The sequence below is a fragment of the Cololabis saira genome, chromosome 10 (assembly GCF_033807715.1).
Source record: "Cololabis saira isolate AMF1-May2022 chromosome 10, fColSai1.1, whole genome shotgun sequence".
Lineage (NCBI taxonomy): Eukaryota > Metazoa > Chordata > Actinopteri > Beloniformes > Belonidae > Cololabis > Cololabis saira.
In genome coordinates, this window is record NC_084596.1 from 6,260,186 (window position 1) to 6,276,142 (window position 15,957).

Consider the following 15,957-nt stretch of genomic DNA (forward strand, 5'->3'; position numbering starts at 1 on the left):
ATTTTATTAACCTGAATTTTTATTGATGGATCACTATTTTATTAATCTCTGATTAATCCCCTTTTGCAACCATACTTAACTGAAGGTAATGGTTGACTTAATTTCTTTAATTCTATTAATTGAACTGTTGCTGATTACCCCATGTGAGTTATTAATCTTCTCAGATTAATCTCTACTGTGTTTTAAGTTGAATCTTTAATTTAAAGTTATTTAAAGATTCCTCCCTTTTTATTCACTTTATTAATTCCTTTCAGTTGGTTCTTGCTTCTAAGGTTATAACCAATACCCCAGTCTCTCAGGGTTTGTTATCGGTTTAATTTCTTCTAATCTGGGTGATAACGTGAGCTGACTTCGTTAATAAGTGTAATCTCTTGCCAGAATCCCAAGCGAAGCGCTGGGGCCTGGACCGTGAGCTGAGGTGTGGTTATTAATGGCAGAGAGCTCATCGCAGTGGACGGAGAACCAGCAGAGGTGGACATGCAGGCTGATAGAGATCGACCGACAGGCAAGTCTGTTCTTAGGCTGGACCCAAAAGTGGTGAGCCCGGTCATCTCATCCCCTGAGCCCCCTGGTCAGACGCCACCATGAGTAAGCCAAAAATTAATTACCCGAAAGGAGCTGCGGCCCTTCCCAGTTTTCACTGTTACTGACGCTGAAGAAGCAGCTCAGCGTTTTCTTAAAGTAAACCAGAGGAGAACAGATCACGATTAACAACCAAGGCGCAGACGCCGTACCTCAGAGCAAGGGGGGTCCCACGTTTGACCTTTTTAGCAAAAAGAACACTGAACAGCTGCATTACCTTGTATGCAGCGGCCCCCTCACAATTTTTCTGACCCAGAAGTGGAAGCCCGCTCCACACCTGAAAGGGGGGTAGGATACTTTGGGGCGTTAAAAAAAAATTCACGCCTACACACAATTTCCAGGCTTCCATAGCCGACATAAGTTAATTTGTGTGTTTTTGTCGCCTAGCAATTAATCAAAGAGTGGTTAAATTGTTGGTTTTTGTTTTTAGGTACAGTGTACATACTGAAACCTAACTAACCTCTCCTTTTATCTTTCATCTACCGCACTTTAAGAGTGATATCACTGTGTTAGGTAAATGAATGATGTTATTGCTTTGAATATGTTTTTCTTTTCATGTTTTTGTGCATGGCTCGCCTAGTGGAGGAAACCAGGCGAGCTCACGCCCCCAACCAGAGTTTCGTGACCACATGGACTGTTGCACCGTTGTTAGATTCGACAACCAGACCCTGCATTCCGGCGGTCGATTCTAAGGGGGGATGTTGTGCGTCGCCCATGTGAAATCTGGACTTATAAATGTATGAATATTTTGTGATTATGAGGACCTGTAAAACCAGACTTTGCCCCTTCTTCCTGAAGTCCTGCGACCCCCTGCTGCTAACTCCTGGTTATCTCGGCCTGGGTCGAGATAGTCCGTTTACGACCCCCACGGCATGGCCGGAGATCAAAACAAGGACCCAGCAGGGTTTCTGCCAGGGAAAACAGACTTCCTTGGGGTTTTATGACACCTAAGCAGGGGTCGGGATGCAGCGGAGCCCTAAAACCAGACCTCAAAATGGTACTGCTTCTTTGAACCCCCCCCCTTTTCCGCTTTAATGTGCCTCATAAAATGGCGCCGTTGCCTGAACTACAACCCCCAGCATGCCTTGCGGGGGGGGGTGGCGCCTACAAGCGCGCGCATCCAATCGCAATGAGGCACCGATGACGTCACTGCAGCGCGCGTAGGATCAAAACCCCTGCCGCTGCTTCTTTTTCACTCTTTTTTTTTCCGATCACCCTCTCATCCGAGCTGGATCGTTTGGCTCTGGGCCAAGATCCCATCTCCCTTTCTCCCCCCGGCTGGGGGGAGGTGTAAGGCCCCATCGGGCCGCTCCGGTGGACCTGCAGCCCGTTGAAGCCGCGGTGCACGGAGCCGCCCCCATCAGCTCCCGGTCTCAACTTTTCATCCAGAGTCCTGCTTCACGTGTCCCCGGTCCCTGGGAGCTGGAAAGGGGGGGGAAGCCGCTTCGAAGCTCGGCCCCGGCCCAGGGTGAGACCCGTTCTTCTTTCCTAACCTCTCTCTCTGCTCTTAAACTTCACCTGAAAGGACCTGTGGACAGCCTGCCCCGCGCAGAACCGAGACGCATCCCGCTGCCCGTCCCGGGGCCACGCGCTCAGGCCGACGGGCACCAGCACTCAGAAGAAGTAGACTGGCCCCGCGCGCCCCCGAGACGACGTGATAGCCTCCGGACCGGAGCTGGAGCGCCGGCTGCTTCAGCTGTACCCCCGTCCTCTCGTGATTCCAGAGTCAGGAGGAGGAGCGGGAGAGGCGGGAGGACTCTCTGGGATCGGACTCCGACCAAAGACCCGGCAGGAACCCCTGATCGGCACCCGGAGACCCGAGGAGGCGTGAGGTTTTGAGACCTGGGTGTATGAGTTTAACTGGGAGTGTTACAGAGCTAAATCTGTGTTCAGAGCTGAGATTACACCACCATCATTATAAGGACTGTTTTCATTAATTTGTAGTCACTACTTTCTGCTAGTCATTCACGTTTTAAAGCGCTGTTTTCTGCAGTTGATCACGGTTTAACACCGGGATCACCATCCGTGCTAATTACACGTGGCCAAGAGGGCGCGTCCATCTTTAAAAGACCACAGGAACCCTGTTTGAACTGTAGATGTTCTGTATCTTCGTTATTATTGCTTGATTTCTTTTCGTTTTCATTCCATGCATTTAACGTTTATGTTTCATTTTATTGATTGTTGTTTTTCTTGTTAGTTAATGGTTTTATAATAATGTCGTGTGCCATCAGATTTATTCGGGTACTTATTTACATCTCTTTTGATACCCGTATGTAAATAAACTCTGATTGATTTCTTTATGAGTGGTTGTGTTATTTCATGCAAGATTTGGTCACAAATTGATTTGTTTAAGCAGAGCCTAGTGTTCGGACATCACGCCTTCACTGTTATTCTGTAAGATTTGCTGTTCTGCAGGATAATTCAAATCATAATGAGACTGATTTTCTGCTGTTAGTTATCGAATCCCACCGGAAGTAAGGCCCCGGCGGTGGTGCCCCTACGAGAATTATCATTTTTGATAATACAATTTGATAAATAGTCAACTTTATTAATTATTAATAATTCTTTAATAGAATTATCATTAGCCTTGATAACTGGACAGCCAAGCTACCTATGAGTTGCACAACAACTGAGTACTATGCAGCTCCTGATGCAGTTGGGACTGACCCACAAGATGATATCTCTTGGATGTGTGGCAACTCAATCTATCTACTCCTCCCACCAGGATGGGTAGGTAGATGTATGATGGTAAGATTGGTTCAAGACGCATTTGTGTTTCGTGGACACCATACCCCCGCACGTACTAAACGTGCCACAGGTATCCTCCCCCATGACTCAGTCTGGGGTAGAGATGTCCCCGATGACCATAAACTCTGGTCAACAAGCCAAAAGATAGTTTTGTCAGCCCTTCCCCAGTTGGGAGTCGCAAAGACCATGTTAAGGATTGAGACTATAAATTATCGCATGGGTCTGTTCATTAACTCCACTCTTAAAGCCTTAGGAGGAGTGGCAACTGAAATGGCTGCCATTAGAGAAATGGAGCTCCAAGATAGAACTGTGTTGGATTTGATAACTGCTAAGGATGGTGGAGTCTGTGCAATGATTGGGGAACACTGCTGTACATTCATCCCTGATGAAACCGGTACTGAAGGTAATATTACTACAGCTATAGCCGAATTACGTCAGTTGGCCAAAGTCGTGTCAGAAGACAGGCGCTCAGCAGGTACCACTTTTTGGTCCTGGCTGATCTCAGGCCACTGGACTGACATAATGACTAAAATTATGATTCCATTCATTACTGTTCTGGTACTGTTCTGTGTTTTTACTGCCTGTATCATTCCGTGTCTCCGTGCGATGGTCCAAAGGTCCATCCAAACTTCATTAGTCCAGTATTCTGAAGTCCATTACCAGCAACTCCAACAAACCTAACCTGAAGAATGTGGCTAGCCCAACAGAATTAATGACGAGAATGTCCATGATGGCACCAGAATGTAAACTGTTTCATTTTGTTTGTCAATAGTTGCATTAGTAAATTTGCATTAAGTATGTTATAAACTTTCCCCTTGATATTTCTCATATGTTGAACTTATAGTATGATGCTCATATCCTAAGCCTGATGGACGGATATTAGTTGAAGGTTCATAAGAACAACAGGAGGGAATTGTGAGATTAATCTGAAGTGTTTAAACAAGTCTGTCCTTATGAAATTATAAAACTATCGGAATAGGCTTAATTAGGTCAGCTCAGAGAAGCTGACTGCTGCGTTTTGCACATCTTTACTATTGTTAACAGAAGTCACAGGACAGACCATTTCCTGCGGGTATTTAGGGGGGTTGTCCGCTCTGTCAAAACAGTTGACTATTGTGCAGTTGTCCAGTAGTTCCTGTTGTCCAGAGGGGGCCTCATTTGACCCCTTTGACCTTCGTGGTTCTTAAAGACTTTTACCCTGACTGCTGGTTATCACATGTTAACAGATGACAGGCCAGCTCTTCCTGAGTTTGGTCTGACCAAACAACTATCCCATTGTTAGTTGACCATCTGATGACAACAATAACCTCTTGACCATTTAAGGATTCTTAAAAGGATGTCTGTTGCTCTGCACACCACAGATAAGTTGTTAATTAACTGAAAAGTCATACATATGACTTTTCAACAATCATCTGATCTGTTTCTCCATCTGTTTCTTCTAATTGTTCATTGTGTACCGAATATGGTAAAGTTTCCTGTTTGAAATCTCAATAAAAGGGCAATGCACTGAGGGAATGTCGAAGCACTATCAGCAGCATTCACTAGAGAGTCTCCGTTGCTCTGAAGGCTGTGACTTTGCTTCCCTCTTGCAAGAGCGCATTTAAAAACTCATTTCCAAGTCTTTGGTGTTTTTCTTTGTTAGAAGCTGGGTTTGATGTTGATTAAGACCTAACAGTCCATACCATACTTAATCATTTTAAGATGGGTGCCAAGATTGGCGCCCCATGGTGCTGCCAAATTTCGCAATCCAATATGGCTGCCACCCCCAAAAAACGGAAAGGCCTAGAATCATAAATGATACCACTTTTTATGGGTTTTCTGGATCGTAGAATCTGATTCTGGTGTTATTTCAATGATTTGAGGTCAAGATTACCCCTCAAGGTCAAGGTTACTCATCAAAAGTTGGTATATAAAGGCAATATAGGGGTAAAATCCAGTATTTTTGGGTCGCCATGCCAGCTTCTACCCCCAAAAGTTGTTTTTTTTCTTCTCATTATAAGCTATACTCAAAAGTCAAAACAATCAGATTATGTCATTTCCACATGTTACAAGCAAAAAGGGCTAGTGGAGCAATGGATAACGCGTCTGAGTAAGGATCAGAAGATTCTAGGTTCAACTCCTGGCTAGCTCAAAAAATCCTAATCTTTAATACTCTCCCAGTCACAACCTTTGTAGTGTGCACGTTTTTCTTCTGTCTCATTTACTTATTTACTTGCTTTTTTCATTTGTCTCTGTGTATGCCCGGAAATGTACACTTCAAAGGTGCCGCAGGATAGGCCGTCTTCCATAATGTTTCCAAAACTGCCCCGGCTCATGCATTATGTTTGTCTTTCATGGGACCTCTTTTATTCATTCTCTTCCTAGTCGGGGGCCCCGTGGCAAAATAAGGACCGTTTGGTTCAGATTCTCGCAAATTTGCCAAATTTGGCACAGATGTTGTCCATACCATACTTAATCATTTTAAGATGGGTGCCAAGATTGGCGCCCCATGGTGCTGCCATATTTCGCAATCCAATATGGCTGCCACCCCCAAAAAACGGAAAGGCCTAGAATCATAAATGATACCACTTTTTATGGGTTTTCTGGATCGTAGAATCTGATTCTGGTGTTATTTCAATGATTTGAGGTCAAGATTACCCCTCAAGGTCAAGGTTACTCATCAAAAGTTGGTATATAAAGGCAATATAGGGGTAAAATCCAGTATTTTTGGGTCGCCATGCCAGCTTCTACCCCCAAAAGTTGTTTTTTTTCTTCTCATTATAAGCTATACTCAAAAGTCAAAACAATCAGATTATGTCATTTCCACATGTTACAAGCAAAAAGGGCTAGTGGAGCAATGGATAACGCGTCTGAGTACGGATCAGAAGATTCTAGGTTCAACTCCTGGCTAGCTCAAAAAATCCTAATCTTTAATACTCTCCCAGTCACAACCTTTGTAGTGTGCACGTTTTTCTTCTGTCTCATTTACTTATTTACTTGCTTTTTTCATTTGTCTCTGTGTATGCCCGGAAATGTACACTTCAAAGGTGCCGCAGGTTAGCCGTCTTCCATAATGTTTCCAAAACTGCCCCGGCTCATGCATTATGTTTGTCTTTCATGGGCCTCTTTTATTCATCCTCTCCCTTTCTCATATCTCATTCGAAGCAAATGCCCTTACCTGACGACAGGGGCGGCACACCTCCGTAAACTCTTCTTCCAACCTCACACAACTCCGGCTCGAAGGACTGCCATTATTTTTCATCTTCCCAGAGCGGGACTCTATTTCCTCACTGTACTCGGCTATGGCTTTGGCCACTGCCATCTACTTTGGTTGGGACATCTGAGTTGTTACACCACATGTGTTTCCACATGTTACAATCAAAAAGGGCTAGTGGCGCAATGGATAACTCGTCTGAGGGCATAGTCTCCCTTATGCGCCCCTTGCCGGGTCCTTACCACTGCTAGAGTGCATTGTCCTTGGCTAAGTGTCCGGGCCGTAGCACCCCTCCTCCCCACCCCAATCAATTGAAGTGTGAATTGTGTGAAAATCTGATCACCGGAGTGAAAGAGCCAGCCCCCAGAAAGCCACTCACCAACCCGGCTCAGAGCCTCTAAAATCAAATGTCTTGAGATGCCTGAAAGATCACATATCTCTCACTGCTGGTTCTGGCAGTGTTTCTCACACGTTTGCTTATTTATAGCAGAGTACTTTGTCAGAAGTTCTGCTGCTCTTAGTGAATGTGGATGCTGTTTTGTCATTCTATTGGAGAACTTCTAATCTCTCCTTATTTTTGTAATAACTGGAGAGGGTAGATAAAGAATCCTCTAAAGAGTGAATGTGAGTAAGGACACCAGATGTAACTAGCTGAAGGCTCTATAACCACAGAGGGACTTGAACCCTCAATCTTCTGATCTGAAGTCAGCCTTGTCCATTAGGCCATGTGGTCCACGAGTTGATCCTCTTTCTCAAAACCTCAGAAATGTGCGTGCACCAGAATTAATGTGTGTGTGAAGGACTACAACTTGATCGTGATCATGCAGATTTGAACAATTCCAGATACATATCAAAGTTTTCTGTTGCAGCTGAAGTTAGTCTGGTTGGTGAACTCGTGAGGATGGATAAATAAAAAAACTAAAACTTCATTTTGACCCTGATGTGAGTTGAACACATAACCTTCTGATCTGGAGTCAGACACTCTACCATTGCTCCACAGAGCCATTTCTGACATTTCCAAGGTTGTTTAATGAACATAAATCTAATCATAGAGGGCAAAAAGTATTTAGTCAGACCACCAGTTGTGCAAGTTCTCCCACTTAACAAGATAGGAGAGGCCTGTCATTTTCATCACAGATATATTTCAATTATGAGAAACAAAATGAAAAAAAAAAAAAAAAAAATCAGAAAATCACATCGGCTGATTTTTAAATAAAGTATTTGCAAATTATAGTTGAAAATAAGTATTTGATCAATAAGTAAAGTTAATCTCAATAATTTGTTAAACACCCTTTGTTGGCAATGACAGAGGTCAGATGTTTTCTGTAAGTCTTCACAAGGTTTTCTACGCTGTTGCTGGTATTTTGGTCCGTTGCTGCTGTCCTGGAGCTAGTGACTGACATGTTTTGAAAACGGCGGGCATGACGAGAAAAATCCTGTAAAAAATCTCTCTAATATGTTTCTTTTTTTCCTGTAAAGTTGGACATTTTAAAGTGTAGGTAAATGGAGAATGACTGGTTTTTGGTCAGTTGTGGAACTGCAACGAAATTCATTTCTGCATGAGACCCAATGTGAGAAAGAGATGGTCGACCTTCCTGTCCTGAGCACCAAGAAGAGGCCTGGAGTGGTTTTCCAAGATCGAAATAATATTATTGCAAAGTCATACATGTTTCGAACAGGGGACCTTTCGCGTGTTAGGTGAACGTGATAACCACTACACTACAGAAACTTGCATGCTTTGAAAATGGCGGGCGTAACGAAAAAAAAATTCCTATCTTCAAATCATTCATGTTAAAAATAAATGTATGACTTCATATAATTTGTCCTGTTGTGGTAAAATTAAAAATCATCCATGGGTTACCATGCTGGGTAGAAAATACAAAATGTACCACAAGGGAATCCAACTGATTACTTTTGAAGGACAGTAATGGATATGATTAATAACTGCAAATTGGGCAGTCCTCTTGCACATTCAAACATTAACCGTTGTTGGCAGGATTCCAACCTGCGCGGGGAATCCCCAATGGATTTCTAGTCCATCGCCTTAACCACTCGGCCACAACAACCTGTCAGCTGTGTGTGTGTGTGTGTGTTTGTGTGTGTGTGTGTGTGTGTGTGTGTGTGTGTGAATCTTCAGAACAAGACAATTTAGAGCCTTTATTTTAAAATGGTTGGTTTTACTTTATCAGTTTGAGACATATTTTCATCCTCATTTTTTAAAAACATTTTGATGCATTTTCATCAACAGTCAGTGCAGTATGTTCATACATCCACTTTCTTGTTTGCAAAAAGCTCTGGATAGATTTCAGTTAATCTCTCACAGGAATGTCATGTATGAGAGGAAGTCTTAAGTAGCAGAGGATGGTTTCCATCCATCCACCTCTGGGTTATGGGCCCAGCACGCTTCCGCTGCACCACTCTGCTGTTTAACCAGGATGTGACTCCGCCACACAGTCCGTGACTTTGGGGGACGGCGTCACTCCTTTCAAATCTTCTGACAGTGTCAAAAATCCTACAACTCTGTCAACTAACTAACCAGCTTAAATGACATCATGTGACCCAGCACAATTCTCTCAGATATGAATGAAGCAGATCTCTTCTAAGACTGATTTCTTTCTGATTATCTCTTAAAATTGATCAGATTTGTTTGGAACTGTGAAGGGAAACAACTGTTGGAAATGATCCTTCGTATTGATCAGTGACCATCATTAGCATCACTATCTGAAAACGACTGTATAAACTGCTTAAACAAGAACATACTCATGATATTAGATACATTCATCACATATTTAAGGGTTCTTATGGACATTTTAGGGTAACTCCAGCCCCCTAAAGCAGGTCTAATGGTGTCCATGTTTCCATTTCCCCATGTTGTTTTTTGAGGTGGAGCCTCGTGGATTGATACTACAACATCATGTGGGTAAAACCTTGATACCTTTGTACCTGGTTGTGTGGGAGACTGACAGGTTCCACTGAGATTTGAACTCAGATTACTGGAGTCAAAGTCCAGGGTGCTAACCATTACACCATGGAACCCTGTTCAGCTTTTATTGTGGTTTTATGGTGGTCCTGAAACCAGAACATGAGTGAAAAGCAATATGCGCCTGAGCATCTGACAGAGTGCTGTCCATGGTGCTAGGAGCGTCTGGGTGTTTAGGGTACCAGGGCCCTGGTCCTCCAGGCCCAAGGGCTGGCTCTTTCACTCCAGTGGCCGTTCGGGGGGGGCTTAAAAGCGGGTCCCCGGGTTCGGACGGTGAGCCGGGTCTTTGGGTGGCTCCAGGTGAGCCGGGTTGTTGAGGTTGTTGAGTTTTTGTTTGGGTCTGGTGGTGGAAGCTCCTGGGGTCTGGTGGTGGAAGCTCCTGGGGTCTGGTGGTGGAAGCTAGTGACTGACATGTATTGAAAACGGCGGGCATGACGAAAAAAATCCTGTAAAAAATCTCTCTAATATGTTTCTTTTTTTCCTGTAAAGTTGGACATTTTAAAGTGTAGGTAAATGGAGAATGACTGGCTTTTGGTCAGTTTTGGAACTGCAACGAAATTAATTTCTGCATGAGACCCAATGCGAGAAAGAGATGGTCGACCTTCCTGTCCTGAGCACCAAGAAGAGGACTAGAGTGGTTTTCCAAGAACAGCCTCCCGGAGAACCTCAGGGCCGCAGAGACTGTTGATGTTTTTAAAAAGAGGCTCAAGACCCATCTCTTTAATCAGGCTTTTAACTGACTCATTTTTACTCTTATACATTTCTTATGCTCACCCTTATTTTTATTGAATCTTACTGCTCTGTTTTATATTTAGTTTATCCTTTCTTATCGTATTTTATTTTTGTTTAATCTCAATGTTTTATCTAAATATTTTAGTTGTTATTTATGGTCTATTTTATACATTTTACTGTTTTATTATTTTAGTTTTTAATGTCTTACTTTCTAGACATACTTTTAGGATTTTATATTTGTATGTTTTATGTTTTTTATAAACTCCTTTAGTGTATTTTATCCTGTTTTCTTGTAGCTTTTATCTCCAGTGTTTCCTCATGGGGAGCCTCCATGCTGGGAGTGACTCTGGCCTGCAGGGGGTCGTCCTGGGGGTGGTTCCGGCCTGGATGGTTGTGGAGCTCTGCACCACGGCTTCACCGCTGTGGTGTGGACTCCTCTATCCGTCCGGGGGGGATGGTCTCTGTGGGCCCCCTCCCTTGTAGCTGCGGGCTATGAGACCTCCTGGCCTGGACGGCTCCCTGTTACCGTTTCCTCACCTGGATCCTCTGTGCCTAGCCATGTCTACACCATGTGTCTGCGTGCGTGTCTGTGTGTGTAATTTAGGTGAATTGTAGTGTGATTTTGTCTGCGGGGGGGGGGGGGGGGGGGGGGCATTAATAAGTTTTATGTTTATTTGTTTTTCTTGTTTTTTTTTCTGTTAAGCACTTTGTGTTTCATTATTTGTAGGAAAAGTGCTATATAAATAAAGTTTGATTTGATTTGATTTGATCCAAATAATATTATTGCAAAGTCATACTTGTTTCCGCCCAGTTTTGAACAGGGGACCTTTCGCGTGTTAGCTGAACGTGATAACCACTACACTACAGAAACTTGCATGCTTTGAAAATGTCGGGCGTAACGAAAAAAAAAATCCTATCTTCAAATCATTCATGTTAAAAATAAATGTATGACTTCATATAATTTGTCCTGTTGTGGTAAAATTAAAAATCATCCATGGGTATTACCATGCTGGGTAGAAAATACAAAATGTACCACAAGGGAATCCAACTGATTACTTTTGAAGGACAGTACTGGATATGATTAATAACTGCAAATTGGGCAGTCGTCTTTCACATTCAAACATTACTCGTTGCTGGCAGGATTTGAATCTGCGCGGGGAATCCCCAATGGATTTCAAGTCCATCGCCTTAACCACTCGGCCACAACAACCTGTCACCTGTGTGTGTGTGTGTGTGTGAGATAATCTTCAGAACAAGACAATTTAGAGCTTAAATGTTTCCGTTTCCATATGTTGTTTTTTGAGGTGGAGCCTCGTGGATTGATACTACAACATCATGTGGGTAAAACCTTGATACCTTTGTACGTGGTTGTGTGGGAGACTGACAGGTTCCACTGAGATTTGACCTCAGATTACTGGAGTCAAAGTCCAGAGTGCTAACCATTACACCATGGAACCCTGTTCAGCTTCTAGGAGCGTCTGGGTGTTTAGGGTACCTTTGAAGTTAGGCAGTAAGTAAGTAAGGCAGTGTAAGGCAGTTTATTAGGAGGTGTGATCATGAAGAACCACTCTTCTGTTATTCAGCGGGCGGGCCATTAGAAGGCCGTCTATTAAGTTTGGTAAGATATAAAGACGTTTACAGTCACGATAGCCAGGAACCGAACCTGGGCCGACTGCTTGGAAAGAAATGTAAAACTAAATTAATGTAGGCTGATGTTACCTATTAATGCATGCTGGGGATAACACAAAAAAAACCCACTGATTAGTTTTGAAAGACATTTTAGTCTACGGTTAACAACTACAAGTCTTTGTTCAAACATGTTCAAACATTAACCGTTGTTGGCAGGATTTGAACCTGCGCAGGGAATCCCCAATGGATTTCAAGTCCATCGCCTTAACCACTCCGCCACAACAACTTGTCACATGTTTGAACATTTGGCTGAAATAAATGTGTGTTTGTTTGAATCAGAAACAATTCTGAGGTTTGTTCCCGTACTTATCTCACAGCTAACCTGCCGGGACCAATTTTGTTGTGAACTATTGATCACAGATTATCAGATGTCCTTGTTAGTATAGGGAAATATGTTTCTCAGTGTAGGAAGGAAGAGAATGAATAAAAGAGGTCCCATGAAAGACAAACATAATGCATGAGCCGGGGCAGCTTTGGAAACATTATGGAAGACGGCCTATCCTGCGGCACCTTTGAAGTGTACATTTCCGGGCATACACAGAGACAAATGAAAAAAGCAAGTAAATAATAATGACACAGAACAAGAAACGTGTACACTACCAAGGTTGTGACTGGGAGAGTATTAAAGATTAGGATTTTTTGAGCTAGCCAGGAGTTGAACCTAGAATCTTCTTATCCGTACTCAGACGCGTTATCCATTGCGCCACTAGCCCTTTTTGATTGTAACATGTGGAAACACATGTGGTGTAACAACTCAGATGTCCCAACCAAAGTAGATGGCAGTGGCCAAAGCCATAGCCGAGTACAGTGATGAAATAGAGTCCCACTCTGGGAAGATGAAAAATCATGGCAGTCCTTGGAGCCGGAGTTGAACCAGCGACCTAAGGATACCTGTTTTACTGGTTCTACAGTCCTCCGCTCTACCAACTGAGCTATCGAAGGAGGATGCATGTTGGCAGTTCCATGACTTGTGTATTCTTACACCAAGGCCCGAAACATGGAAAAGGAAACATTTTTCATGAATTATTGTCTCCCTTATGCGCCACAACAGACGAGGTGGCCGAGTGGTTAAGGCGATGGACTGCTAATCCATTGTGCTCTGCACGCATGGGTTCGAATCCCATCCTCGTCGTGCTTGATTCTTCTGCTCTTTGAGTTGTTACTATGAGGTGTTTTTATCCCAGCATGGCACAGTGCTGTCCTTGCTTGAAATAACCTAAGATGCTCAGTAGCATTACCTGTAAGCTACACTTTTTCATATAGTATAGAGTCAATACAATACAAGCTAGGTGCTTTCCAGAGACCAATCTCATGTCAAACAGTTGGGAAGGTTTCTCTACCCCGGTCTCTCTATCCTCCCATGCAGCAGGACCTCTGCCACCTGGTCAAAAACAATCACTAAAAGTGTCTGTAATGTGAGGTTTCATCAGTGTTTCATTTAGCAGGAAAAGCACAACTGCCTATGGTGTGTGGAAGAGTCATTTTTATCTTATTGACCATTGTTCATATGTATCAGTCATGCATATACAAAACAGGTTCACTGCCCGTCGGGGAATCTAACCCCGGTCTTCTGCGTGACAGGCAGAGATTCTGTCCACTATACTAACGACTACATGTGTTAAATTTTGTTAGAGAAAGTACTCAATGGCACATGTACAAAGGAAATCCTGGATTGTAATAAGTAGGTAGCTAAACCAAATTTTCCTCTAAAGAGTGAATGTGAGTTTGGAGACCCGATTTACCTACCTGAAGGCGCTGTAACCACAGAGGAGACACAAATCCTCAATCTTCTGATCTGAAGTCAGACGCCTTGTCCATTAGGCCATGTGGTCCACGAGTTTCTACTCTTTCACATAAAAAAACAGTTAATCCTGCCATTTTAGTTAATGTGCTTGCCGTTGTTAAATGTACTAAGCGTTAGCGTACCAAACAGAGGAGAAGGTGAAGCCTTTAACCAACCATGTGGAAGACCAGACATTGGATATTTTTTTCCACGAAGTATGTGTTTTTTATCATTACAGGATGGATATTCTTAATTTCTTAGTTTAAAGGCTCTGCTGGGATTTGAACCCAGGATCTCCTGTAACGGACAAGGCGTTTTACTTCGGATCAGAAGATTGAGGGTTCGAGTCCCTCTGTGGTTATAGAGCCTTCAGATAGTTAGACCTGGGCCCTCATTTATCAACTGTTCATATGCCCAAATATGTGCGTGTGAACATTCCCACGCAAAGTATGGAATTTATCAACATGTACCTGTGCGTAGGAACGCATGTAAATGTAAGCACAACTCCGACCATGCATACACACAAAATCTACAGTCTTGAAACTTTGCTACTTGGAGGAAAAAAAACACAAATTGCATAAATCTCTGGGGCTCGTCCGGGAATTGAACCCGGGACCTCTCGCACCCGAAGCAAGAATCATACTACAAGACCAACGAGCCACAAAACAAATAACCGGCGAACAAAAAACCATGGTCACATCATACCTGTCTAGATGTTTTTTTATAACATTAACATTAAACTGAATGATGATCAATAACCTGCTGCACAGTTTCTGTAGTTTAGTGGCTATCGTGTTTGTCTCACATGAAAAAGGTCCCTTGTCTGGCTGAACTTCTGGATCAGGACCTCTCAGTGAACAGAGCATATCATCCACTGGAAGATTTACAGCACTGTTTTGTATTAGAAGAACTTCCTCAATGACAGCTTCTTTAGCAGGAAAAGCACAACTGCCTGTGGTGTGTAGAAGAGTGATTTTTATCTTATTGACCATTGTTCATATGTATCAGTCATGCATATCCAAAACAGGCTTTCTCCCCGTCGGGGAATCGAACCCCGGTCTTCTGCGTGACAGGCAGAGATACTGTCCACTATACTAACGAGGACATCTGATAATCTGTGATCAATATTTCACACTGAAATTGGTCCAGGCAGGTTAGCTGTGAGATAAGTACGGGAACAAACCTCAGACTAATGTTTCTGGTTCAAACAAACATACATTTATTTCAGCTTTTTTCAGCTAATGTACCTTCTACTTCTACTGGGAAATGTGTAAGTTTTGTTAAAGAAAGTGCTCAGTTGCTCATGTACAAAGAAAATGCTGGATTGCTCCAAATGCTAAAAAAAAAACAGAGAGTCTGCTGGCTAACTGTTTTTACCACAGTTGAAAGTGGAGCTTTGCTGCAGGTTACAGGAGAGCAGCAGCTTGAGAGGACACTTGTGTGAACGTATGTGTACATGGTTTCAGACTTTTTGTGGAAATGAGTCCTAATTGATGACTTGACAGACATTAAATTGGACATATAGTCTCACACATATATGTGCAAGAAGACAGGTAACATATATCTTTATGTGGTGGCACGTTCACTATTATTTAAGTTTGGGATCTGAAGATCTTTTTCTGTTTACCGACAACACCACCTTTGATTAGGGCCCAAGGACCCATACTAAAGGTCAATTATCACCTCTACAAAAGGATGCTAAGGTTAGTTCATTCAGGGAGGGAGATAGGGGACAGAGTTCAATAATACAAACATCCATCCATCCATCCATCGTCCGCCGCTTATCCGTTCCCGGGTCGCGGGGGCAGCAGTCTCAACAGAGATGCCCAGACTTCCTTCACCCCAGACCCTTCCTCCAGCTCTTCCAGAGGAGTCCGAGACGTTCCCAGGCCAGCAGAGAGACATAGTCTCTCCACCGTGTCCTGGGTCTTCCCCGGGGTCTCCTCCCGGAGGGACATGCCTGGAACACCTCCCTAGGGAGACGTCCAGGAGGATCTGGTACGGATGCCCAAGCCACCTCAGCTGACTCCTCTCAATGTGAAGGCTCCGAGCTCCTCCGGGGTGACCAAACTCCTCACCCTATCTCTAAGGGAGCGTCCAGCTACCCTGCGGAGGAAACTCATCTCGGCCGCTTGTATCCGCGATCTAATCTCTCCTTATTTTTGCAATAACCAGAGAGGGTAGCTAAACCAAAGTGTCCTCTAAAGAGTGAATGTGAGTTAGGACACCAGATCTAACTATCTGAAGGTT

At 43.4% G+C, this 15,957-nt stretch overlaps 1 protein-coding gene and 7 non-coding genes across 8 annotated transcripts in view; 2 read left to right on the forward strand and 6 right to left on the reverse strand.

The window, feature by feature from the left end:
* Positions 1–15,957, forward strand: part of LOC133452321 (NLR family CARD domain-containing protein 3-like) — a 674,416-nt gene that overhangs the window by 617,120 nt on the left and 41,339 nt on the right. The window lies entirely within an intron of this gene.
* trnaq-uug (transfer RNA glutamine (anticodon UUG)) lies at positions 9,488–9,559 on the reverse strand. Its single transcript has one exon. It is a non-coding gene; the product is annotated as a tRNA-Gln (tRNA).
* On the reverse strand, positions 11,364–11,445 carry trnas-uga (transfer RNA serine (anticodon UGA)). Its single transcript has one exon. It is a non-coding gene; the product is annotated as a tRNA-Ser (tRNA).
* Positions 11,621–11,692, reverse strand: trnaq-uug (transfer RNA glutamine (anticodon UUG)). The gene has a single exon. It is a non-coding gene; the product is annotated as a tRNA-Gln (tRNA).
* On the reverse strand, positions 12,069–12,150 carry trnas-uga (transfer RNA serine (anticodon UGA)). The gene has a single exon. It is a non-coding gene; the product is annotated as a tRNA-Ser (tRNA).
* On the reverse strand, positions 12,778–12,866 carry trnay-gua (transfer RNA tyrosine (anticodon GUA)). The gene is given in 2 exon segments: positions 12,778–12,813; positions 12,830–12,866. It is a non-coding gene; the product is annotated as a tRNA-Tyr (tRNA).
* trnas-gcu (transfer RNA serine (anticodon GCU)) lies at positions 12,975–13,056 on the forward strand. The gene has a single exon. It is a non-coding gene; the product is annotated as a tRNA-Ser (tRNA).
* On the reverse strand, positions 14,740–14,811 carry trnad-guc (transfer RNA aspartic acid (anticodon GUC)). Its single transcript has one exon. It is a non-coding gene; the product is annotated as a tRNA-Asp (tRNA).